The sequence below is a fragment of the Canis lupus genome, chromosome 7 (assembly GCF_011100685.1).
Source record: "Canis lupus familiaris isolate Mischka breed German Shepherd chromosome 7, alternate assembly UU_Cfam_GSD_1.0, whole genome shotgun sequence".
Taxonomy (NCBI): Eukaryota; Metazoa; Chordata; class Mammalia; order Carnivora; family Canidae; genus Canis; species Canis lupus.
Genome location: NC_049228.1, coordinates 5,230,641 through 5,255,106, shown reverse-complemented (window position 1 = coordinate 5,255,106; position 24,466 = coordinate 5,230,641). Strand labels below are relative to the sequence as shown.

The following is a 24,466-nucleotide window of genomic DNA, read 5'->3' as shown; positions in this document are numbered from 1 at the left end:
GTGTCCTGTGTTAAACAAGTCAGTGTGAATAATATTCTGATTCTATGATTTCCACTAACTAGACATAGAAAATGTTCTTTTTTAAGCCTTTTCAGTAGTGGTGAGCAGGGGGTTGAAATGGCTACATAAAAAAGAAGGTATTTTGTTGTGTTTACAATTGTACACAATAGACTTGGCACTTGACAATGATATCCTTTAAAAGGAAGTTCATCATGAGCTATGTTGCATTTTATTCCCAATACTATGTGTTTATCTTCACTTTTCAAGAACTTTATATTACCATGTTTGCTCTCATAATCAAGGGGATAGTTTTAATTTTTCTCCAAGAGTTCAAAGCACCAGAGAGAAATGGGTTTCCTTTCTATTGTGTTTGCTTCTGTTTTGTAAACGAAGATATTACAGTCCCCCAAATAAAAACAGAAGTGATGTTTCTAGGGTATCTTGTCAGATGTATCGCAGTGTAGAAAATCAAAGGACACTGAATGGCCTCAGCTGTGTGTTTATGAAGGACAGTAGCTACTGAATACATTTAAAATGAAGACAGGCAGAGTGTGTGCTTGTCAAAGGGGCTGTGTGATTTGTGTCTGTTGAATCTGAATATCAATAAGGCAAAGCACAGAGCAGCTGCCATTGAATAAGATGACTTGGCATTAGCAAGCACTGTTGTCTAATCTGGGTCACCTTCTGTAGCCAGTGAGATTGTTACTTGTTTAGTTTACATCTGAGCTTATAGCAGAGGCTGGGTAAAGAGAGGAGTAGATTTAGTAGGTAGGTAGCGGAAGACAATTACCGAAAACCCAAGTCAAACTTTAAATAAGTGAGCAGTAAAATTTACCTGATTGCAATATACACTTGTGTGCATGTGCACAACACACACACAGACACACACACACACACACACGGGACTTTGGGTTTTTTTTTGGTGATGTGTTTGTTGAAAATAGTTATTTAAATAATTATTTCTCTTCCTTGAAACTTCAAATGGGTCGCATGCAATTGAAGTGAAGAAGGGAAGTGTTATGTTGAGATGTACGGATGGGAAAAGAAAGAAAGCAAAAGAAATAAGATGCATAAAATGCAAGGTGAAGTGAGTTTGCAGTACATTTTAGAGCAAAAAACTTTGTCATGTCAATGCAATATGTGTTAAAATATCTAGCATTTGCTGCAGTTAGCTTTTAAGGAGATGATTATGTAACTTCTAAGGCACACATTTTTTTTTAAGGGTCATAATTATGAACCTATAATTACATACAAATAATTATCTCTGAACAGGTGATTTTATTGTTACCCTCTAAGTACGTTGTAATTATTTGATTTATTCTCTTAGCACACTATTTCTATCATTTGTTTTTTAAACAAATTTGAAGTTCCATTTAGTTTAATTGTTAAGCAGGCCAACTTTTATCTGTCTTAATATACTTGCTGGCAAGATGTGATGATACTGCCTTCCATGTTAAAACATACTTTAGATGTTTTTTTTGTACCTGACTGTAAAACTTTTACAACCTGGCCTTAGTCTTCTTTCCTACCCTTTACCTCTTAGTACTCTTGAAAATATTCCAGTCAAATGAACAAAATAATAGCTAATAGCATAAGTGTTGAATGTGTTAACATTCAATATATGCTATATTTCACTTAATTCTCCACAAATAGATACTATTATAATCATTGGCATTTTATAGAATGAGACCAAGACTCAGGTCACTATATCGGTGTATCTCAGCCTTTGATGCCCATCAGAGAGCTGAAACATTTGTTGGAGATGCAATCTCTCAAGTACAACCCCAGATATTTAGTATGTCTGGGGAGATCAGAAGCCTGTAATTGATCTAGCTCTTGATTTCAAATGCAGGTGATCCCAAGTTCTGCATGACCCCATAAATCTTTCTTGAGAACATGATGATGTAAGGAATCATTTAAATTGTAAAATCCAAACATCTCTGTCTCCTCAAAGGGATTATTTAGGAGAGAAGGTAAGCAATATGCCTTGCAAGCATTATACTTAACCTACCTGTCAAGTAGAACATGTCATTAATTCCATTTTATAGCTGAAGAACCTGAGGCACGTACAAGTTTAGTTACTTGCCCAAGGCCATACTACTAGTGAGTAGTGGAACCAGGACTAGAATCCAGTGGTCGGTTTTGCATTTTATGCTCTTAGTTTATGTGTGGTGATTCCCTTGAAATGATAACGTGGATGAGCCTTAACGCACTGCTCAGAATTTAATAAGTACGTAGAAAATTTTAGCTATTAAGAGAGTATTCATTGAATGAATCAATGATTCTTCCTCTTGAATTTTGAAATACATTCCCTTGGATCTGAGAGATAAGAGCCATCTTTGGCTCCAAACTATATTTTTTTAAATAAGTGGTGCCTTGCTCTCCTATCAGGGGCACGCCGTTTACATTGTTTGTCCAATGTCCTACACTTTTTATTTATTTCCTTCCGGATGAGCACATGGGGCATGAAAACTATCAGAACAGAGTGCGGGAAGTGATATTCACTTGCGCTTCCTGAGCATGCAGGTATTCCCCTTCCCATGGAGTTGCAATGAATTTGCTATTACTGTCTCAGTTGTTTTCTTATCTGTTCCACAATTTGTAAAACTTGTTCTCATGTACAGAATCAGCTGAATTTTAATAATTCAGGAAAAGCTATTATATTTTTGCTTTTGATGTATTAAGAGAGAATTTTATTGGAGTGAGACTTTCCTATAGTTCATTACTGGGGGCTGGTTTAAATAATGAGAGCACTTTGTAATAACTCTCTATGCAAGCTTGACATATGAATCTGTTGTGAAGGGTTTTAAAGTAACTACTACAATGAAGCAACCATGAATCAGAAAAGTCATTTAGGGCTATATTTTACTAGTGTTTTATACATTTGGAGGTAAACTGAATATTTTCGATGTAAATGCCACATTTAGACTAAAAGTAATTGTTTTAACCCATCTTCAAAGGATGGTCATAGTATGTACATAAAACATGGTTTGGCAAACAATTATTAAAATTATTTAAATAACTTCAGTGACTTTGGGGTACTATCAGTGTTCTAGAATCTTCAGAAATTATTAAGTAACTGAATTTGAATAGAGTTAAAGAATACTTTCTTTTCAATCTGTCTCTAGTATAAAGAACAAGTAGAATCTATAAAGATATGATATGATTTATCCAATCTTAATGCCATTATCAAGAAAGGCTTGAGTTTGCTTAATGAGGCGAGAAGGTTGATGTTATTCATTAGGGAGTAATCACCCACTCTTCTTTAAAATTCTACATGTGTGGAGACGTTTAAAAGTTTGGTATTCACTATATTAGCTAATATCTTTGCAACAGCATGCTGTAAATTGCCTACATAATTATTAGAGAAAAAGATACATTTGCTCTTCATAAAATAATTATCTCATCAGCTTATTACAAAATGGTTTCTACTTCATGAAGATTACTCACTGTTCCCTAAATAATATAGCAGAATTAATTTTAGCTTTTATATTTTGATACTTATCTTAGGTGAATCAAACTTTTCAGAAGAATTACTTTCTTTTCTCTCTCTCTCTCTCTCTCTCTCTCTCTTTTTTAGAATAAGGGGAGGGGAAGAGGGAGATAGAATCTTACACAGGCTCCATGCTGGGCACAATCTCATGGGTTCAATCTCATGACCCTGAGATCATGACCTCAATCTAAATCAAGAGTTGGACGCTTAACCGACTGAGCCACCCAGGTGCCCTGCATTCTTTTTTCTTTTTTTCATTTTTGGTGATTTTCACAAATTATTATTAATGGTATTAAAATACCATATTTTGAAATTAAAGTGGACAAGAAAAATCAGTTTTTAGCTCTCTTTTATTTTTTATTTTATTTAATTACTTTATTTTTTTTAAAAAGATTTATTTATTTATTTATTCATGATAGATGTAGAGAGAGAGAAAGAGAGAGGCAGAGAAACAGGAGGACGGAGAAGCAGGCTCCACACCAGGAGCCTGACGCGGGACTCAATCCCGGGACTCCAGGATTGCGCCCTGGGCCAAAGGCAGGCGCCAAACCGCTGAGCCACCCAGGGATCCCCCACTTTTTAGCTCTCTTGTAAATTTTACTGCTGATTTATCAGCAAACCTGAGAAGCCCAATTTTCTCCATTTAGATAATGAAAATAGAAATAGAATTCTTTCACATTCACATCATCTCTGGTCATACCAGGTTCAGCTTTGAGACCTATACTTAACATTAATTACACTTTACGTTTATTTTCCATGGCATCAATATTTGGTGTTGATTCATTTTTTTTTTTTTACCAATGAGATTACACTTCATGACTCTAGGTACCATGGGGGTTTTGCTTATGTATCCTAAACCAGTGGGAGGCAACTACATAACTCAGGGTAGTCACTCATGAAACAGTTATTAAATAAACAAATTTATGAGGCAATTTTTATAACATTTGCTATAAGAATTGAATACCTTCCCTTTTCATGACATTTTTGCATGATTTTAAAAATTTTTACATTAACTTTTTTATAACAGACCTTATTATTTTAGAATAATTTTAGGTTCACAGAAATATTGAGAGGATGGTACAGAGGGGTCCACTATACCCCACACAGATAGTTTCCTCTATTCTTAACATCTTACATCTTACGGTTGATTTGTAGCAATGACCCAATGTTGATATATTATTAACTAAAGTCCATGGTTTCTTCAGATTTCCTTTGATTTTTCCAAATATCTTTTTTCCTATTCTGGTATCCCATCCAGGATACCACATTGCATTTAGTTGTCCTATATCCTTAGGTTCCTCTTGGTAGTGGAGGAACTCAGGCCTTCCTTGTTTTTGATGAGCTTGACAATTTTAAGAAGCACTAATTAGGGGATCCCTGGGTGGTGCAGTGGTTTGGTGCCTGCCTTTGGCCCAGGGCGTGATCCTGGAGTCACGGGATCGAATCCCACATCGGGCTCCCTGCATGGAGTCTGCTTCTCCCTCTGCCTATGTCTCTGCCTCTCTCTCTCTCTGTGACTATCATCAAATAAATAAAAAAAAATTTAAAAAAAAGAAGCACTAATTAGGTATTTTATAGGATCCTCCAGCATTGGAATTTATTTGCTGTTCTTCTCATGGTAAGACTGGAGTTATTGGCCATTGAGAGGGAGACCACAGAGGTAAAGTATCATCTCATTACATCATATCAAGGATACATACAATCAGCATGATATATGACTGTTGATGTGGACCTCAACCACCTGGGAGGTGGTATTTGTCTGTATTCTACATTTAGGAAGGAAGTCACTATACACAACCCACACCTAAGAGTGGGGAGTTATGTTCCCCCTCTTGGAGGAAGAATATCTACATAAATTATTTGGACATCCCTGTCTTGTTCCTGATCTTAGGGGAAAGGCTCCCAGTGCTTCCCCATTGAGAATGATATTTGCTGTGGGCTTTTCGTAGATGGCTTTTAAGATGTCGAGGAATGTTCCCTCTATCCCTACACTCTGAAGAGTTTTGATCAGGAATGGATGCTGTATTTTGTCAAATGCTTTCTCTGCATCCAATGAGAGGGTCATATGGTTCTTGGTTTTTCTCTTGCTGATATGATGAATCACATTGATTGTTTTACGGGTGTTGAACCAGCCTTGTGTCCCAGGGATAAATCCTACTTGGTCATGGTGAATAATTTTCTTAATGTACTATTGGATCCTATTGGCCAGTATCTTGTTGAGAATTTTTGCATCCATGTTCATCAGGGATATTGGTCTGTAATTCTCCTTTTTGGCGGGGTCTTTGTCTGGCTTTGGAATTAAGGTGATGCTGGCTTCATAGAACGAATTTGGAAGTACTCCATCTCTTTCTATCTTTCCAAACAGCTTTAGGAGAATAGGTATGATTTCTTCTTTAAACGTTTGATAAAATTCTCCTGGGAAGCCATCTGGCCCTGGACTCTTGTGTCTTGGGAGGTTTTTGATGACTGCTTCAATTTCCTCCCTGGTTATTGGCCTGTTCAGGTTTTCTATTTCTTCCTGTTCCAGTTTTGGTAGTTTGTGGCTTTCCAGGAATGCGTCCATTTCTTCTAGATTGCCTAATTTATTGGCGTATAGCTGTTCATAATATGTTTTTAAAATCGTTTGTATTTCCTTGGTGTTGGTAGTGATCTCTCCTTTCTCATTCATGATTTTATTAATTTGAGTCTTCTCTCTCTTCTTTTTAATAAGGCTGGCTAATGGTTTATCTATCTTATTAATTCTTTCAAAGAACCAACTCCTGGTTCTGTTGATCTGTTCCACAGTTCTTCTGGTCTCGATTTCGTTGAGTTCTGCTCGAATCTTTATTAACTCCCTTCTTCTCTTGGGTGTAGGATCTATTTGCTGTTTTTTCTCTAGCTCCTTTATGTGTAAGGTTAGCTTTTGTATTTGAGTTCTTTCCAGTTTTTGAATGGATGCTTGTATTGCGATGTATTTCCCCCTTAGGACTGCTTTTGCTGCATCCCAAAGATTTTGAACGGTTGTATCTTCATTCTCATTAGTTTCCATGAATCTTTTTAATTCTTCCTTAATTTCCTGGTTGACCCTTTTATCTTTTAGCAGGATGGTCCTTAACCTCCATGTGTTTGAGGTCCTTCCAAACTTCTTGTTGTGATTTAGTTCTAATTTCAAGGCATTATGGTCCGAGAATATGCAGGGGACAATCCCAATCTTTTGGTATCAGTTCAGACCCGATTTGTGACCCAATATGTGGTCTATTCTGGAGAAAGTTCCATGTGCGCTTGAGAAGAATGTGTATTCGGTTGAGTTTGGATGTAAAGTTCTGTAGATATCTGTGAAATCCATCTGGTCCAGTGTATCATTTAAAGCTCTCGTTTCTTTGGAGATGTTTTGCTTAGAAGACCTATCGAGTATAGAAAGAGCTAGATTGAAGTCACCAAGTATAAGTGTATTATTATCTAAGTATTTCTTCACTTTGGTTAATAATTGATTTATATATTTGGCAGCTCCCACATTCGGAGCATATATATTGAGGATTGTTAAGTCCTCTTGTTGAATAGATCCTTTAAGTATGATATAGTGTCCCTCTTCATCTCTCACTACAGTCTTTGGGGTAAATTTTAGTTTATCTGATATAAGGATGGCTACCCCTGCTTTCTTTTGAGGACCATTCGAATGGTAAATGGTTCTCCAACCTTTTATTTTCAGGCTGTAGGTGTCCTTCTGTCTAAAATGAGTCTCTTGTAGACAGCAAATAGATGGGTCCTGCTTTTTTATCCAGTCTGAAACCCTGCGCCTTTTGATGGGGTCATTAAGCCCGTTCACATTCAGAGTTACTATTGAGAGATATGAGTTTAGTGTCATCATGATATCTATTCAGTCTTTGTTTTTGTGGACTGTTCCACTGAACTTCTTCTTAAAGGGGAATTTTAAGAGTCCCCCTTAAAATTTCTTGCAGAGCTGGTTTGGAGGTCACATATTCTTTTAGTTGCTGCCTGTCTTGGAAGCTCTTTATCTCTCCTTCCATTTTGAATGAGAGCCTTGCTGGATAAAGTATTCTTGGTTGCATGTTCTTCTCATTTAGGACCCTGAATATATCCTGCCAGCCCTTTCTGGCCTGCCAGGTCTCTGTGGAGAGGTCTGCTGTTACCCTAATACTCCTCCCCATAAAAGTCAGGGATTTCTTGTCTCTTGCTGCTTTAAGGATCTTCTCCTTATCTTTGGAATTTGCAAGCTTCACAATTAAATGTCGAGGTGTTGAACGGTTTTTATTGATTTTAGGGGGGGATCTCTCTATTTCCTGGATCTGAATGCCTGTTTCCCTTCCCAGATTAGGAAAGTTTTCAGCTAGAATTTGTTCAAATACATATTCTGGCCCTCTGTCCCTTTCGGCGCCCTCGGGAACCCCAATTAAACGTAGGTTTTTCTTCCTCAGGCTGTCGTTTATTTCCCTTAATCTATCTTCATGGTCTTTTAATTGTTTGTCTCTTTTTTCCTCAGTTTCCCTCTTTGCTATCAACTTGTCTTCTATGTCACTCACTCGTTCTTCCACCTCGTTAACCCTCGTCGTTAGGACTTCTAGTTTGGATTGCATCTCATTCAATTGATTTTTAATTTCTGCCTGATTAGCTCTAAATTCTGCAGTCATGAAGTCTCTTGAGTCCTTTATACTTTTTTCTAGAGCCACCAGTAGCTGTATAATAGTGCTTCTGAATTGGCTTTCTGACATTGAATTGTAATCCAGATTTTGTAACTCTGTGGGAGAGAGGACTGTTTCTGATTCTTTCTTTTGAGGTGAGGTTTTCCTTCTAGTCATTTTGCTCAGTGCAGAGTGGCCAAAAGCAAATTGTATTGGGAAAAAGAGAAAAAGAGAGGAGAGAAAGAAGGAAAGAAAAGAGAAAGAGAAAAAAAAAGGGAAGAAAAGAAAAAAAAACGAGAAAAAAAAAAGAAGAAAAAGAGAAAGAAAAAGAAAGGAGAAAAAAAGGGGGTGGGGGAAGGAAACAAATCAAAAAGCAAAACAAAACAAAAACAAAAACAAAAACAAAAACAAAAAAAAAAGAACCACAGGGGAGTATCTTCTGATTCTGTGTTCTTTAAGTCCCTTGGCTTCTCCTGGAAGTTGTCAGTCTAGCTGATCTTCTGGGGGAGGGGCCTGTTGTGCTGGTTTTCAGGTGTTAGCAGTTGGGGGAGCTGCTGTGCCCCTGCCTGGTGCAGGGCTCGGTGGGGGTTGTTTACCCCGTGAGGCCGCAGGAGGAACAGTCCCAGTGGCGGGGCAGCTCTGGAAACCTGGATTCAGCTCCGGCAGGAACTCCGTCTGCAGGGCCTGGAGGCTCCGGGGCGGGCCGCTGATCTGCTCAGCTGGGGCAGGAGCGTCCTTGCGGTCCTGGGCCCTCCCGGCCTCTGCCGGTCCCGGGGGAGGCCGGATCCTGGGCTGTGTCCCGGCGCCCTGTGCTCCGGAGCCTGCGCTGGTGGATTCGCGCTCCCGGGCCGCGCAGCCCCCTCCGCGGAGCCGCCGCCCGAGCCCCTCCGAGCTGCTCCTGGAACCGCGCAGCCCCCTCCGCACGGAGCCTCTTCCTCTGCCCGAGCCCCTCCGAGCTGCTCCCGGGGCCGCGCAGCCCCCTCCGCGGAGCCGCCGCCCGAGCCCCTTCAGCTGCTCCGGTCCCGCCGGGTCCCGCCGTGCGCGCTGCAGCCCTTAGGGAGCTCGGCGCACTCTCCTGGGCGCGCAGTTGCTGTTACTGTCCCCGGGAGCCCGAGGGCATCCCCGCCCTCCTGGGTCCTGCTCCAACTCCCCGCGAGCCCCTTTCCCCCGGGAAGGTCGGTGCAGCTCCTGCGTCTCCGGGACGGGGCTCTCCTGTCCTGGGGACACTCGCCCCGGCCTCAGCCCGGCTCCTCGCGGGGCCCCTCCCCCTTGGAGGCCTTTGTTTCTTTATTTCTTTTTCCCCGTCTTCCTACCTTGATAGAAGCGCGAACTCTTCTCACTGTTGCATTCCAGCTGGTCTCTCTTTAAATCTCAGGCCGAATTCATAGATTTTCAGGATAATTTGAAGGTTTTCTAGGTAGTTTGGTGGAGACAGGTGATTTGGAGACCCTGCTCTTCCGCCATCTTGCTCCTCCCCTCCATAAATTATTTGGGATTCTTCTGCATGAGAGATTTGATTCTTCTTGTCCATTTATTTATTTATTCAAGCATTTATTGATTTCAGCATGGACTCATGTTATTTATTTTATACTCTAGGCTATAATCTAATACTACTTTATTTGTTACTCAAATTGTTCCAGCTTTGGCCACTCAGTGCTTTCAGTTGGCTCCTGTCTTCTTTTAGCTTACAATGTGTCAATGTGAGGTGCTTTTTTTCCTTGAAAACTACCTTACTTTTTGGCTCTATAAGATGTTCCAGACTTACCTATTTATTTCCTTCCCCAGCCCTAGCCTATGCCCTTATTCCAACAGGCTCTGGTTCCCTCGCACTAGAGAATGGCATAACAAACCAAGACCTAAATGTAAGGCATGCTTGTTGCGACTAGGGTGTCATTTGTCTTAGACCACCTCAGCTGACAGAGGATAGAAATACATGTGTGTATATTATTAGGTATATATGTACATCGGGACATATCAAGCTAAGTAGGAGTTAGTCCTAATGCCTCTAACTTTATTATCACATGGGTTGGATTGTTCTAGCTTCCTCCTCTTGCTTATCTGTAAATTCCCACTCTAACAGTGAGAAATTTGGTTTCTATCATCTGCCATCCATTTATTTATTTAAATTCACTATAGTTTAAAAAGTATATAAAATTATAGCAGCATCAAATTCTTCACCCATAATCCTGTAAAAATAACTCTATCAGTTTGCACACAGCACTTATGTGAATTTACATTTGTAATCTTAAAACTCTGCTTGTTTCCAATGATACTTAGGTCAGCACCTTTTGCTTCACCCTCTTCTGTGTGATTGTTTCATACATTTATAATACAGTTAGCTTGTTGTGTCACAGTCAAATTCCTTTCAGGGATCCCTTGACTTTTGAAAAGATTTTTTAAAATTTGCATACAATAAGGTTTTCCCATTGTGCTCTAAATTTCTGTAGGTTTTCACAATATGATACATTATAATATACAAAATAGTTTTCCTGCTCTCAAAGTTCCCTGTGCTTTACTTTTTTTGAACTCCCTTTCCTGCCCCAATCTGTAGGCAATCACTGATCATTTTATTGTCTGTAGAGTTTTATCTTTTACAGGATGTGATATAATTGGAATCATAAAATCAGACGAGCTTCTTTCAAAGCTGCAATATTCATTTAAGGTCCTCCATGTCTTTTTGTGAATTGACTCATTTTTTTTCTTTTTTCCTTAAAGATTTTATCCATTTATCCATGAAAGACACAGAAAGAGAGAGGCAGAGACATAGGCAGAGGGAGAAGTGAGCTCCCCATGGGGAGCCCAATGTGGGACTCTATCCCAGGACCCCTGAGCCAAAGGCAGGCACTCAACCACTGAGCCACCCAGGCATCCCAACTCATTTTTTTAAAATCACTGAATAATATTTTATTGTATAGATGTACCTGTTTGTTTATTAATTTGCCTATTGAAAGTTACCTTGGTTTTTTTTTTTTTCTAGTTTTTGGCTACGGCATTAGTTTCCCTAAGGTAGCTGTGGTAAAGCTCTGGGTACCTTAAACAACAGAAATTTATGCTCCCATAGTTCTGGAGGCTAGAAGTCTGAAATCAAGGTGTCAGCAGAGCCATGCTCTCTCTGAAACTCTTGCATAAAATACTCACTTGCCACTTCCTCATCGTGGTGGTTGGTCTTCAGGCCTTGGCATTCCTGTGTTTGGAGTTGCATCACTTCAATCTCTAATTACTTGGTGTTCTCCCATTGTCTGTATCTCTTCTTCTTATAAGAACATCAGTCATAAAAAAAAAAAAAAGACATTAGTCACATTGGATTAGGACCCATTCTTCTAACATCACCTTAACTTGGTTATGTCTACAAAGACCTTATTTACAAGTAAAGTCATAATCATAGGTACTAGGAGTTAGGACTTCAACATATCTTCTTGGGAGACATAATTCAAACTTTAATATCTACTCTGAAAAAGAAAAAAATAATATCTACTCTGAATAAAGCTGATATAAGATGAAAGTGTTTGATTAATACCTCTTTTATTGAGTAAAATTACCTTCAGATGCAAATTGAATTATAAAAGGATTTTTAAAGCATGGTAAGTGGCCAATACGGTATGTTCCCATTTTGCTCCTATTTTTCAGCTTTCTTTACACTATCTCCACCTTTAAATGTTCAACCATCTTGTTTGAATTGAGTGCTCAGAAATTTTCTCCACATAGATTTACCTTATGAAATTAAGTTAGAGACTGATTAATATAGAGAGTTGGCATTAGAATTGGGTATAAATTGGGTTAGAATTGAGTTAGGATTGGGTTTCCATATTTTCTTGGGACAAATGGCTTAGCTCTCTACCTAAATACATGTTCATCACTTTAACTTGCTTTTCTTTCAGAAATTATATTTGTTAGGATGCCAAAGGATTACTATGACTTTCATTATCAATTCAGAACACTTGATTATAAATTACTTTACTATGCATGCATTATTTTGTGTTTATTAATATGCCATTCTTTATTTTCCCCTAATGATTTTTTTTGCCATAACAGTGAGATTAAAGAAGGAAAGTAACTCAGTCATCTAGCACTAGATCCCATTCTTGATATTGTTAATACTTCTTAATCAATCTTCTAGAATTTCTTTCCCCATTTAATAAAAAAGCAGTGATTATTCCAAAGTTTTATTTATTTTTTTTTTAATTTTTATTTATTTATGATAGTCACAGAGAGAGAGAGGCAGAGACACAGGCAGAGGGAGAAGCAGGCTCCATGCACCCGGAGCCCGATGTGGGATTCAATCCCGGGTCTCCAGGATCACGCCCTGGGCCAAAGGCAGGCGCCAAACCGCTGTGCCACCCAGGGATCCCTATTCCAAAGTTTTATAGCAGTATGTTAAGTATGTTGTCATATATTCTCCAGCTTTTCCCTTATTCAAGGGAATTCAAGCCAATAACAACAGTAAGAGACACAGAATGAGAAAAGACACTGTGGTGGGAATGGGCATGACTATGTAGAGCTGAATGGTTTTGGCTGCAACATAAAGTTTCTTGGATCCAGAGGAAATCAAGTTAGGATTAGTTGTCTCTAGCCTCAAGATAGGATAATTAATAAATATTAAAAGTTTTTTATTCAATCGCTTTATTTATTCCACAAATGTTGACTAAGTTCATATGGCTGATGCTGTTCTATGCTCTGAGGTTGCAGTAGTCAACAAAGAGACCATAATCCCTGCTGTCTTAAAGTTTATATTTTAATGGGGTAAGAAAGACAAAAACCAAATAAATAAGCACAATATGTAATTGTGAGCTGGCAATAATGCTTTGGAGAAAAGCAAAGGTGAGAGACAGCAGATGAGATGTGAGGATATCTGGGTGAAAAATATTTTGGCAAAGAAAATAGCACGTACAAAGAATGCGAGGCAGGAATGTGCCTATAGAGTTTGAGACATTGCAAGGTGTTTAACATAGCTAGAGTGCATTAAGCAAAATAGAGCAAAGTAGTAGGAGAGGTGTCAGCAGTTTTATTATGTGCTATTCTTACAGTGATCCTACACGGTAGCTATTATGAAGCCAATTAAGACAGCTAAGGCCAAGATAGCTTATGTAAAATATTTAAAACACAGTTATGAGGTGATAAAATTAAGATTTAAACTCAGGTCTGTCAGGTTCTAAGCCTCATACTAGCTCACAAAAGCCTAAAGGTAAACACTCAGGAATTTCACATGTCTGTTATTAAACCACCCTAGCTTGCAATGGTGGAAGTAATTGCATCACAGAAATTTTGGCAAACACAACAAATCAGGAGGGTTTTTTTTTTTAAATGATTCCTAGATAACTAAATATCTATTTCACCTTTAAAACTTTTCCAAATTAAAAATGTTTACAGTTTCAACTACTATCTCACTCTTACGACTAATTTCTGTAGAGGCAGGAATTGCTCATCTGTAACCTAGATTAATCCCACTGTAGTCTTTTGGCTCTTTACATAATTGTCCTGATAATTCCTAATGAATAATTCTTTTCTCTAAATTCAAATTCTTTGACCCTTTAAAATAAGTCTACTTTAGGCAAATTAGTGAGAGCAGGCGGCTAATGAGGTTGCGTTTATGGTTCAATCTCAGGACAGTTCAATCTGCTTCACGCAGAGACCAACTCTATTCAACAAGTAATGGTCTGTCCAGCTGGTCTCAGATTTGTAGTTTTGAGCACAAGGAAAGAGACTGAAAACAATTTTTCGCAAATTGAATATCACTATTAGAAAAAAACCAACTGTGAGTTAGCAACAATAAGTAGATGAATTATTGTGATTTTTTTTATCTTTCTGTAATTTTAGCTATCTTTCCTTCTAAGTATAGTTGAAGAGCAATTATTTATATTCATCATCAATTTTTAAATACATAAAGTCAGGGCATTCAGATTCAAGCCCTGGTTCATCATTAGTCACTGTCCGTAAACGCTTCACTTAAGCTCAAAGGTCTCCAATTTTCCCACTTGTAAAATGAGGGTATTAGATTATATAATTACCAAGTTTCCTTTGAGATCTACATTTTACAGTCCCATGATTTTTTTAAATAATTGAAACATAGAGTTTTATAAGTAAAGGGTATTTTTAGTAATCTCATCCAGTATGAACTACCTTTCACTACATTATGTTGCAACAATAAACAAACTCAACATTTGAGTGGCTTAAAACAACAAAGGTTTATATTGTGTTTCCATAGCACAGTTTGACTGCAACTCTGCTTTATGTCTTCTTCATGCAGGGACACAAGTGGAAGGGACGGTTCCTTTCCAGAAAATGGTGTTTTTATGGCAGAGGGAAAAGAACCACGTAAAGGCTCTTAAATCTTTAGCTTATATGTGACTTACATTACTTTGGCTCACATTTCATTGTCCAAAGCAGGTCACATGGCTAAGCCTGAGGTCACTGGACAAGGGATGTATTAAGACAAGAAATATTTGAAACAAATAATATAGTCTACTCCATTTTTTCTCTTGTTTCCAAGTTCCAGGAAGATATTTCTAAACAAATATATTTAAGTAACCAAGAATATTAAAAATGAATAATAAAATGAATGAAAATTTAAATGACAATGACAGTTCAACAAATATTTATTAAGCAGATAATATGAGTAGGGTATTGACTATAGAAAAGACCAGTATTCTCTGGGCATATCCATACTATAGTGGAGCAGACAGATGTGTAAGGGCTGTTCACACATCATCCAAGAGATAATCACACTTCGAGATATTGCCAGATGTTTGTGCATTGATCTGGGCATTCTTTCCAGATGTAGAGAGAAAATTTAGTCCAAGAAGGTCAAACTAGTATTGTGATATGAAGAAATGTTTTCTGAAAGGAAATATACTCAAACTTGCTTTGAAATCATTGGTTCTAATAAAATTATACTTTGGTGATGATTTCAACTCAAATCGAGGGAATAGCATATCCAGATTGTATATTAGAAATTCCTATTTCTCTTCATCTTCATTTTTTTTCAAGATTTTATTTATTTATTTGAGAGAGAGAACACACAAGAGAGCTTGAGTGGGGAAGGAGATGGGGAAGGGTAGAGGGAGAAGGAGAAGTAGGCTCTGTACTGTGCAGGGAGCCCAACGTGGGGCTCAATCCCAAAACTCCGGGATCATGACCTGAGCCAAAGGGAGAGGCTTAACTGACTGAGCCACCCAGGTGCCCCTTGATCTTCATTTCTTTTTTTTTTTTTTAAGATTTTATTTATTCACTCATGAGAGACAGAGAGAGGCAGAGACCCAGGCAGAGGGAGAAGCAGGCTCCACGCAGGGAGCCTGACGTGGGACTCGATCCTGAGTCTCCAGGATCACAAGCTGGGCCAAAGGTGGCGCTAAACCACTGAGCCACTGGGGCTGCCCCTTGGATCTTCATTTCATTTATCATTAGAAGCTTGAAAGGGAAAACTGTTTCTCCCTCTACTCACTCACACCCAATACTTCATACTTCTGGCTACCAAATGTGTGGGTTTTCCCAGTTTTTTGTGGATACCAACTGAGAGCCCTATAATTCAGTTCAATTCTGACACTGTTTACCTGGAGTCAGTGCAAACCCCACAGGTTAAGGGCTCTGACCTATGACACCACCCACCCCTACCTTCCCCACTTCATATACCAATTGCAAGCCCAGGTTGTCACTCATGCTTCTGACAGACTGACTATAAGTTAGAGGTTCCCACAACCACTTTCTCAGACTTGATAATTTGCTAGAGTGGTTTACAGAACTCAGAAAAAAAAAGCAGTTTACTTACCAGACTACAGACTTATTAAAAAAGGATACAGCTCTGAAACAGTTAGGAGATGCATAGGACAAGGCATGGAAGATGGAAAAGGGTGCAGAGTTTTTGTGCCCTTGTCAGGAACCTCCAAGCATTCACCAACCCAGAAGCTCTCCAAACCCCTTCAGTTAGGGTTTTTTAATCAAAGCTTCATTACATAGCCATGATTGATTAAGTCATTGACTATGATGATTAACTCAACCTCCAGCTTTTTGCCCCTCCCCAGAGATCAGATGATGGGGCTGAAAGTTCCAGCCACCTAATTACATGGTTGGTCCCCCAGACAACCAGCCCCCATCCTGTGGCTATTTGAGGCTTTCCAAAAGTCCACTATTTAACAAATGCTGTTGTGCTTAAAGGGCTCACTATGATTAACACTTCTTTCACCTTTATCACTCAGCAACTATTTCAGCAAATATGGACAAAAGACCAAATATTATAAAAAATTATGCTCCAATGGCTCTTAGGAAATTACAAGAGTTTTAGGAGCTATGTACCAGGAACTGTGGAGGAGGATTTATATCACAATATCACATAACCTCTACCAGGGGTTGGTAAAAAGAAGAAGAAGAGGGAGGAGGAGGAGGAGGAAGAGGAGGAGGAGGAGGAGGAGAAGGAGGAGCAGGAGGAGGAGAAGAAGAAGAAGTAGCAGCAGCAGCAAAGCTTTACATTTTAGGTATCCATGCTTAAAAATTGCATCAAACGCACTAAGAAGCTACTGTTAAAATATAAACTGAGGCAAATTACACATTTTAAGTGTATTTGAGCAAAATAAACAAACAAACAAAAAAACCCTATTCAAATCAGGTAGTGCCAAATGAGAAATGGCTGGGAGCACCCTGATAGGAGCTAGGGAAGGGCTGCTACAGAGAACAGGTGGAAGCAAAGTAAGACAATTATTTGATTGGCCAATGCTTCAGCTGTTGCCTTTATTTAGGGAAGCCTTATCCGCTGTTTGTGATTTGGTTGTCCTTAGGTTTTGATTTCTTCACCTTGACTCGCTACAGGTATAGGTCTTGGTTTGTTGATGCAGGCTTGCTAAGGCATTTGGGCCACCTCAGTGTAATGGGCTCCATGTTTAATTAATACTTTCTGGACTAAAGACTTAAGTTTCTTCAATCTGCCTGTTATATTACTGACTCTACATTTTCTCCTAAGCTAATCATAAAATAATTAAAGATATATTTCTCTCCATAAACTTAAATAATTATAGAAATAAATAGAAATTTTCTTCTCCTAACTAACATCATTATATCTAATTTATTTTTCCTCCTGACTCCCTTTATGCAGCCCTCTATGGAGCACTGAAAACAGGATATGTGTGCTATTTAATTTTCTGCTTCGCTGCAGCAGCTAGCTGACTAGCTGTTGGAGCTCCTTGAAGTTTTGAACCAAACCCTTGAACTAAGGCAAAGTTGCTCTTTCTCTAGGCTTGGAGGAGCAAGAAGAGATGCAAATGTGTTCATAAAGAGGGACTCAGTGTCAAAAGCAGAAGCAACCCAATAAGCCAGACTCTTTTATACTCCTATTCCTTGTGTTTGGATCTAATCTCCAGGATCTTATTTATTTTTAAATTAGGGGAATCCATGACTCATACTTTCCTTGGATGTCAAATACAACTAAAGTTTGTTACCTGTCTTCTCTATGTTGGGCATTGTAAAGAGTAGTTTACATAATTTTCTCATTTAATACGAAGCTTGTAATAAAGGAAATTATTCTCATTTTGCCTAGAAATCTAAGACTTAGGGAGGAAAAAGTAAAACCATTCACCAAATAGTTCATTCAAATATCTAAAATCTTTTTTTGGGGCAGCCTGGGTGGCTCAGCGGTTTAGCGCTGCCTTCAGCCCCGGGCGTGATTCTGGAGGCCTGGGATCGAGTCCCACATCTGGCTCCCCGCAGGAGCCTGCTTCTCCCTCTGCCTGTGTCTCTGCCTCTCTCTCTCTCTCTCTGTGTCTCATGAATAAATAAATAAAATCTTTAAAATAAAAAAAAATAATAAAATCTTTTTTTGTTCAATGAACTTTTCAATATAGCCATATCACACATTCAGAATTTGAAAAACACTGATTCCAGTAGTCACAAGACTTTTTAAGCATTGGACCATTTAAAACATTTGGTCCCCCAGAATTATATAGCATTTATATAGATATGGTTAGAGAGTTCTGCCTTCAGACTTTTGGTTTTATGAAGGAAAACATCAATGTAAATATAATTAGCAGTTGTATTTCAGAAAACATAATCAAGAGAGGGAGATGCAAGGGGAAGATGATCAATAAAGCCTGTAAATTGGTTCCACCTATGAATAATGAGCTACTGCTTAAGTCATGAAAAAGAAAAGTATTAAATTAAAATTATTTATTGTGTATTTATTGATGTGAAATGTTGGGATCTGAGAGCATACAGTCAAGAAAGAATTCCTGAGCCATCCTTAATGCAAGAAAGGTAGCTCTATAAAAACAGGAGGACAAGGGACGCCTGGGTGACTCAGTGGTTGAGCGTCTGCCTTTAGTTCAGGGCGTGATCCCAGAGTCCTGGGATCAAGTTCTGCATCAGGCTCCCCGCAGGGGAGTTGAGGCTACTTGTTGATGGGCTGTAAGTTGTAAGGACATTTAATTTTTTCTACATTTCTTTTGCCTTTGTTCTCCGCATCATTCATCACCAGTGCATGCGCTACAAGTATAAGTTCAAATATCAACATGCTGTATATCCTTGAAGGGAAATTTGTTGTGAGAATGATGATAGAAATTTCAAAGAACCATAACTTGGGGAATAAATAGGCTTAAAAAAATTCCAAATAATCATCCTGACCATGTATGCTACCAGGCATGTTTCTCTAAGGCATTTTCCTTTACCCTAAGAGGCATTTTTTTACTCTAATATTGGAACTGCTTAGAGCACAGATTGTCATAAAGATAGATCTCATTAGTTCTTCGGGTCAGTTATAGTCCCTACCATCAATATATCTTCATTTTTAAATGAAGGGTAGTTTTCATGTTCTTTGTCTTGCAAATATTTCACTGAATTTTCTTATTTGACTCTATTTATGGTTTTGCTATTTTATGGAATATATTAACCATGTTTTGTAAACTATATTAGTGAGGTCTTGTGTAAAGTTTTACACAATTTAATGTGTAAAATAAACACATGAGGCATGATTTAATGGTGAATTTTTATGGGTTCCAAGTCCAAATGTTATAATCCTGAGTAGGACCCCCAGAAATCAGTTGGTTGTTGTTGTTGATGTTGTTTTAAACAAGCCCTACATGATTCTGATGCATGTTATTTACAGACCAGACTTGAAAAGACATTAATCCATAGTTTAATGAAATAGGAGTTGGGAGATTATTGATTCTCAAAGTGTGGCAAAGGCTGGTGACCATTGGGGAAGTGATGTGAGATGAGGGAGTGTGTGTGGGGTCCATGTAGGAACAGGCTTTAAACGCTATAATGAAGTGTTATCTTCTTGTCAGAGTTGCTCAAATGTTTTCACATCAGGGCCCACAGAGAAAGGGTAATATATGTTTACCACACTTGTCCACACTGTCAGGACTGTTGACATCCAAGGATGGCCATTGGTGCCTCCTGCAGCTCTGGCACTCCTGTAACCTACTCTCTGCACGCATATTGGGGAGTGCCACTAAAGAAGATGGGAAGACACTGAAGGGCTCTAAACAGGAGTGCTAAATGCTCAGCCTTGGCCACAGTGACAATGTACTAAGGAAGGGCAAGGCTGTAGGTAGAGAGGCCTCACACAAAATGATAGGGACCTGAAACAGCGTGGTCATAGCAAAGAGATATTTAGGGGGAAATCAGCTTAACATCTGATGAGAAATGAGTGAGAGGGAAAGAGGGCATAGTGAATGATGATTTCCAAGCTTCTAAATCTTAAAAAAGTATGACATTATCTCAAATAGTAAATTCAGGGAAGAACTCAGGGTAAATACCTACAGTTGAAATTTTTATTTTGACATATAATGCGGACATTCAGGGGAGGATGTCCATTAGGCAGAGATATCTTTCCAAAGTTCAAAGAAGATACCTAATAGGAGATGAAGATTTAAGTTCTCATTTGTGAATCACTGAGCCCATACTGTAGACTATTTACCATGATAGGAACAGAAAAAGTCTAGAGAGAAAGTCTATAAAACTTTTTTTACATTATGGATCAAAGTCTTAAATATGAATATTCAACGTAATGACCCAGTAACTCTTCTAGGAAGATAATAATTGAAATAAGGTAAAGATTAACATGCCAAGGTAGCCATAACACATGTATATATAATGAGAAACTAGAAATAGCTCTAATGAAATCAATCAGACACATTTGTACTAAGAAAGTATTTGAAACATAAATTGTGTTGCTTTATGCTCTAGTATCTGGAGTTACTTTCAAAGATAGAAACACAATCCAGTAAACAAAATTAAATTAAAGCAATTTAAATATTTTGAAACACAGAAATACAGAATAAAATGCATAGGAAAAAAACTTTAAAAAATTACTTTCTTTCCATTTTTTTCATCTCTCACCATTTCCCCAGGTCCAATTTCTCAGCCTTCCCAAAGATCCTTCCTCTTGAGGCCCTCATAGGTTCTCCCCCTGTTTTTCCTCTTTGAAACAAATCTCAACCCTTTCTTATATAAGTCCCCTGTCTTGGATTCTCAAATCCCATTTCTCTCTTTCCCCATTATATTAATTTTGCATCATAAAAACCCAGGGATAAAGCTGACAAGGATAAAACAATTTATAGAAATTGGAGGAGGAGTAGGGAAGATGAGCAGATAAGTCCAAATTTACTCTAGAGGGCAAGGAAAAGGGGAAAGAATGTCAACACTTACTCAAAAGTTAACTTTTGTCTCCCCAAAATTTTAAGTGAAAAAAATATGTAATGGCAAATTATATGTCATGTACAACATATATGTAATATAAAAAATAGGCAGACAAAAAATCTCTAGTAATCATAAAATATAATATTTATACTAAATTTTATTTAAAAATCATACAGATATTCTAGCAATAAATTATAAGTCACAGAGCTCCTGCTAAGAGGGACTATTTATAGACAAAAGTATTAAGTAAATATTTCCTGTTCTTAAGATGCTGAAAATATATGCTTATTAGAGAGAAATCAGTTTTGAAAATATGTAAGAAATGAGAAATAGTTTATTTCAATCATAAGCTGTATGACCTTGACCTGTTTTACTTAAATTCTATATTTTCTCATCTGCAAAATGGAAACGATGATTATTTCTAATTGCACTGGAGTATTGTGAGGATTAAATAATGTATGTGTGACACCCATTCTGCTTTACCAGGAATTGTCGTCTTAACTTCAGTTGGACAGTCAAACTCAAGATTCACAGTAGGCTACATCAAGCCCTAAGATTGGTTATCTTTGAGAAAGTTTGCAGGATAAGCATGATGGCACATGTACCAACAACATAGCAGTGGTCTCATGATCCCTAGGCACAGCTTTGAATGTTCCAATCATTCTGCACACTGGGTGTGTGTAGTCACAAGGAACAAAGTTGGCTGGAAACTACTTCAGATCAGGGAAGCCCTCAGCTCTGAGGTCCTTTCAGCTTTTATATTGAATTGTATGCATATAAATGTTTAGTCTAATCTCCTTGGGTTTATGAGGATAACCTCCACACTGCAGGGCAGCTCCATTTCACTAGTTCCCAATCACTCATTAAACAGACTTGACAATGAGTTTCAAGTGCTTGGTCCAGTACACAGGACTTTCATTCATCTTGTATCCGTCATAGGTAATTTATAACCATTCCTGAGTTGCTGCTGCAAGACGAAAGGTCAAACCTTCAGGCATGCCTGACTCTAGGGAAAGGCCAAAGAAACAGCTGTTCACCCTTCCTTTCCTGTAGGTAAATGCTGAGACCCATAGTAAACAAATAAAAATCTTACAAACATTGCATTTGTCTTTCAAAAGCTGGTAGATCAAGGGTTCATTATAATACTATACTTGTTTTAGAAAGAGAACAAGGGAATCCACTGCTTGGTTGGAACCTTTTCCTCATTGATAGTTTTTTGAAAGATCATTGCTAAAAGCACTGGTTCTCCCTGGGCCTCTATCACAATCCTTTCACTTTTGATAAAATTTAAACTTATTCTGTCCTTCAAATAGTATTGTGCTGCCAGCTAATGATTATCATAGAAGACTTTAAAAATTCATTGTCAGAGATTGAGGGATGATGACAAGCTGTGGTTTTGAGTGGGTTGCTGAAATAGGATGGGGATGAAGGCCACTCAAGTGTGAGGTAGTCATTAAACTGTGAAGGATTGTTCCCATCCGCACTGAAGTCCCTCTGGGGTAGAAAGTTACTAGATGGTAGTTGGGATAATTGTTTGGAGGGAGTGAAAAGGAGAAGCTCCATCTGCCCCAAGGGCATGGACTTCTAAGAAGACTATGCAAGATAATGATAGCTAAACTACTTTTAATAATAAATGGCCATGAATTTGGGGGTCAGAGAGTAAAAAAAAGGGGGGGGGGAACCATGGAAAAAATGGAGGGTGAAAGAAGAGATGGGTGAACTTGGCAGAATGTTGATACTTCCAGAGAAAAAGAGCCAGTGAAACATTCCTCTCAGGGATGTACAAGGGACTAGGGACAAAAATGTCAAATTCTCAATTTTTAACTCATCTGTATTACTGCATTTTAAAGCCTCTCTGTGTCTCCAAAACTTTGTGAGATTTTATTACTTTTATAGCCTTGGAAAGTGGAATGACGAATAATGGTGAAATTGAGCTATAAATAAATGTGGCATGACTTAGGTTTGCCTCTCTGCTAAGGCCACTGTGATGGAAACAAGAGTTTTTTGAGCGATCATAGTTCAGAAGCTTGAGGTGGTGACTGAGAGCAAAGTGAGGAGTAGCTCATGGTGGTAAAACATTCTGTGCACAAGTGGGCACAGATGCATGACTCAGGAGACAAAGCTTCTCCCATTTTCACTGCAGTAAGGTCATGCCAGGGGACACAAGCTGATTAAATAATGAGGAGAATCATCTAGATAGAATTAAGACTTTCTCAATAAATTATAATTTTTAAAAAATATTTTTTATTTATTTGAGGGAGAGAGAAAGAGAAGCACAAGCAGGGAGAGAGGCAGGAAAAGGGAGAAGCAGGTTCCCTGCCAGTCAAGGAGCCTGACAATGGGGCTCAATCCTAGCACCCTGGGATCATGACCTGAGCCAAAGGCAGACACACTCCACTGATTGAGCCACACAGTCATAAATTGTAATTTTTATGATTACTAATTTAATTTTCTGAATTAGAGGAGAATATTTTTTATATATATAAAGTTTTCTTGGATCTGTGTGTACTTCTAGGACTTCTAACCCAGCACTAGATTTTCGTTAGAATTAATCTTAAGTGTTTTGTTAGGATTTTGTTTTGTTAGAAGCAATGTTTACTGTTACAATAGGTTATTAGTGCTTAAAGACCACTAGAAACCTTGGATGACCTCTTAACGCATCATTCAGCCTTGTAAAGAAATCACTGACACAGTTCTCATTTTCTGTGTTATAATTTTTTTTTCTGTGTTATAATTTATAAGTATTTTGTTTATATCTATAATTTGAAGCAAAGCCATATGGTCATCAAAAATTATTAAAATTTGATTTGATTATTTAAGCATGTGAATAATTTTCTCCGGTTCAAGGGTAAAAGGAAAACTACTTTGAATTCTACTAATTCTCTTCATAGAGTATTGGACATTTATGGATAAAAATTCATAAATATCAGAAAATTCTCAAAGTAAACTTAGGTTGATAGATTGGTTCATTCCGTAATATTTATATGCTCCTGGAATTCTAAAAATTCATATTGTATCACATTGTACCCACATTCACAGTTCACAGGACAAGTAAAATGAATTTCTGTACTAGAGTCTGAATAAGTAGCAGCTAATTAATAAATTAAATAATGTATTATATGTTATATTTTAGAATCAGAAAGGCAGAAATTGATAATAAAGAGGCTGAATTTGATAAACTCCAAATTGGGAAGATGCCACAGGTGGTTCTAGCCCATGGAACTACAAAATATCTCCATCCTACTAGATCTATATCCTAATAGAGCCAAATAGTCTGCTGTAGTACCTGAAATTTTCTACTCAGAGTTTGCTGCTTTTGTTAGGTAAGACTCCACAGAAGGTTCACTTATTAAATGGCAATTCTACATTAATCCATCAAGTCACCAACATAGATTAACTTTGAGGGGTGCCTGGATGGCTCAGTGGTTGAGTCTCTGCCTTCGGCTCAGGTCATGATGTCGAGTCCCACATTGGGCTCCTCACAGGGAGCCTGCTTCTCTCTCTGCCTATGTCTCTGCCTCTGTCTGTGTCTCTCATGAATAAATGAATAAAATCTTTAAAAAAAAGAAGCCCATAGATTTACTTTCAATTTGTTAACTTAGAGACTTGAAGCAAGAAGACCTAATGTGATCAACCATGGAAGAGTTTAGAAAAGATTTTAAGCCTGTGAAATTGGTTACAGTGGCCCCTCTAATGGTGATTCTGATTGATCCCAGTGCAGAGTGGGTACATGTAC

General features: G+C 38.1%; 1 protein-coding gene across 2 annotated transcripts in view; it reads left to right on the top strand.

Moving 5' to 3' along the window:
* CRB1 (crumbs cell polarity complex component 1) overlaps positions 1-24,466 on the top strand; it is a 213,222-nt gene that overhangs the window by 489 nt on the left and 188,267 nt on the right. Inside the window, exon 1 of one of the 2 annotated variants that reach the window (XM_038541983.1) lies at positions 1,853-1,973. The exons of the other annotated variant lie outside the window; for it this stretch is intronic. The gene's annotated coding sequence lies outside the window, so the exon portion shown is untranslated. Of the gene's footprint in view, positions 1-1,852; positions 1,974-24,466 lie in introns of those variants that run through there. 2 annotated transcript variants of the gene reach the window in all.